Consider the following 3,131-nt stretch of genomic DNA (forward strand, 5'->3'; position numbering starts at 1 on the left):
GTGTCCCACATCTGTGCGTCTGAAGAGGGCATGTGTCTGTGTCCCACATCTGTGCGTCTGAAGAGGGCATTTGTCTGTCTGCGTGTCCCACATCTGTGCATCTCGAGAGGGCGTTTGTTTGTCCGTGTGTCCCTTTCAGCTGGTGGTCACTGTCCTCCTATTGGGATGGCAGCTGCTTTCAGGGGTGGGATCACATGGTCCACCTCCATTCTGATGTTTTGACTGGATGAGGTAGAACTTAATTGTGGTTTTAAAGTATAAAACATCCAGACAGCAAGCAGCTCCTGGTCTGCTGGGACAGGGTGGCCTGCAGGTCTCAGCTGGCTGTTGTAAAAGGCCCCTGCTGCCTGTGGGACTCTGGTGTCTGGGAGAGACTCAGGAGCCAAGGGCCAGAGCAGCAGGGGGCACCATGGGCAGATGCCTCCCAGGCTCCCCTGCAGTCTCAGTCCCCAAAGGACCACCCAGCACTGGGGGATTAATGGGCCCGCTGTGACTGAAATCCCAGATGGGGGCAGAGACAGGGATACTTTCCTTTTCTCTTTTTCAAAGAATTCTCTTCTGAGAAGAGGTTTCTGGTGATGGAAATGTGATCCGTGCTCATGTAGAAAAGCTGGTGTACCAACCTGGTGTGGTCTGACCACACACCATTGGCCACAGTGACCGTCCTGCTTCTAGAAGGCTGTGGAAAGCGGGGAGCTCCTCACAGATGACGAATGTGGGCCCTGTTATCTGACGCTTTGTTTGGGTCACAAATGTCTCCCCCGTCCTCGTGGCCTGTTGTCTGTTTCTATCAAACCCTCTTGCGGAGTGTCTCTCCCACTCCTGGTTCCCGCTGCTGCACATAAGTTCAGCAGACGCCTGGCCTGCCTGCTGAGTCGGGCTTCCCGAGTGGAGGGTGAGGGGTGCCTCTACCCTGGGCCTGCTCTCCCACCTGGGTGAATTTATGCCGCAGATGCGCAGAGGGGTCTTTACTGCAGCGTGTCTGGCTCAAGCAGTAAATTTCAGCTCTAGGCCACCCTGGTGGCTCAGAGAGGACGCGGTTCCCATGAGGCATGCTGGAGAACACGGGCCGAGGGGGCCTGGAGGCAGGGCAGCTTGTGTGCCCTTTCCACGAGAGGTCAGCGCAGGCTCGTGTCCGTGTGGCCAGCCAGGGCCACCAGAGATGGTGATTTCCGTGGGTTTGGGGTCCTCCTGTGGAGCGGTGTCCTTCCTTGGTGCCCACCAACACCGGGCCCCTTGCAGCCCCGCCCTCGAGGTCCTGCACCTCTGTGACAACGATAATCCGGAAACCCCCCAAGTGCTGACCCCTGGCGGGCTGCGCAGACCCCAGTGCCTCCGGAGCCCGAGCACCGCCCACACATCCCTGTGTCCGTGCAGGGCGCTGACGGATGAGGGTGATGTTCCTCCCCCACGTTGGCTTGTGGACGTGGTCAGTTGTCTGGATAGTAAACAGGAAACGCACAGCAGTGTCTACTGTGGGCAGAGCGGCCGAGCAGATGGGGACGGTTTGGCTAGACAGACGGATGAGCAGTCCATGGAAGGGCAGAGGTTTTGTGATCTGTCCGGGCAGCCACCCCCTGAGGGACTTAGCCAGTGTCCTTTGACCTTGTTCTTACTCAGTCTCATGCCAGCTCTGGAGCCCGCCCTACACTCCCCACAGTACAGAGGAGGGGCCCAGGCTCAAAGCCGTGCTGGCCACCTGACCCAGGCCTGCCTGTGACCCCAGGCCTCCTCCAGGAGACTCAGTGCCACAGGATGGTGCCCACCCCCTGTGCCCCTTGTCCTGTGTCCCTTCACCGTACCCCTGTACTCCACGTCCCTGCACCCACCCCCTGCGCCCCTCATCCTGCATCCCTGCCTGCACCTCCTGCACTCCACATCTCTGCACCCACCCCTGCACCCCTCATCCTGCATCCCTGCATGCACCGCCACACTCCACGTCCCTGCACCCACCCCCTGCGTCACTGCATGCACCCCCGCACTCCCCGTCCCTGTACCCATGCCTTGCACCCCTCATCCTGTGTCCCTGCAAGCACTCCTGCACTCAGCATCCCTGCACCCACCCCTTGCACCCCTCATCCTGTGTCCCTGCATGCACCTCCCACACTCCACGTCTCTGCACCCACCCCCTGCAGCCTGCATCCCTGTACTCACCCCTGCGCCGTGTCCCTGTACCTGCACTCCTGTACCCCATGTCCTGTGTCCCTGTACTCCACCCTCGTGCCCTGTGTTCTGCAGACTTGTACCCTATGTCCCCACATCCCTGTATCCCACACCATGAGTCCCTATGTCCCACCCTTCATACTCCGCACCCACCCCATGCCCCACATCCCCACACCCCACACATCCCTGCACCCCACATGCCCATGCCCCACATCCAAGCATACTGTGACCCTGCTCCATGTCCTGCTTCCCTGTACCTCACCTCAACGTCCTGTGCCGCGCGTCCTTGCACCGCATGTCCCCATGTTCCTGTATCCCACACCCCGTGTTCCAGTACCCCACACGTCCCTGTATCCCACACGTCCCTGTACCCCACACGTCCCTGCAGCCCACACATCCCTGCACCCTACACGTCCCTGTACCCTGCATCCCTGTGTCCCCATGCTTCCCTGGACCCTCCTGTTCCACGCACCGCTGTCCTGAGGGCAGTGTGCTGGCAGCCCTGGGAGCAGAGAGGCCAGTGCACTGAGGCAGAGCAGTGGGCGAGGAGGCACACCGAGCGCAGGGCATGCTGGGCAGTGTGCGGATGGTGCAGCAGCCCCGTGGGGGAGCCACACTGTGCAGTCCCTGTGTCCTGGGGATGTTTGGGGTGGGGGCTTGGTCCTCTGTGGTGGGGGAATGGCGACAGTGACAATGAAGGTCAAGGTCAGCTTTGTGCTGGGAGTGCACTGAGGGTCTCGTGTGCGCCTCCCACAATGTGGGGCTCGGTGAAGTGAATACCAGTGTCACAGGTGGGAGCTGGGATGGGCCATGCTCTGTGCAGGAGAAGGGAGGAGGGAACGGCGGCCAGCAGTAGACTTGTGCCCCTCTCTAGCCCCATGCCCACTCCAGCTCCTCTCCAGCCCCCTGCCCCCCTTCAGCCCCTCTCCAGCCCGCCTCCAGCCCGCCTCCAGCCCTCCTCCAGCCCC

At 61.2% G+C, this 3,131-nt stretch overlaps 1 protein-coding gene across 1 annotated transcript in view; it reads left to right on the forward strand.

The window, feature by feature from the left end:
- Positions 1-3,131, forward strand: part of PPP6R2 (protein phosphatase 6 regulatory subunit 2) — a 73,959-nt gene that overhangs the window by 57,228 nt on the left and 13,600 nt on the right. The window lies entirely within an intron of this gene.

This window comes from Trichechus manatus, unplaced genomic scaffold (assembly GCF_000243295.1).
Source record: "Trichechus manatus latirostris isolate Lorelei unplaced genomic scaffold, TriManLat1.0 scaffold00069, whole genome shotgun sequence".
Taxonomy (NCBI): Eukaryota; Metazoa; Chordata; class Mammalia; order Sirenia; family Trichechidae; genus Trichechus; species Trichechus manatus.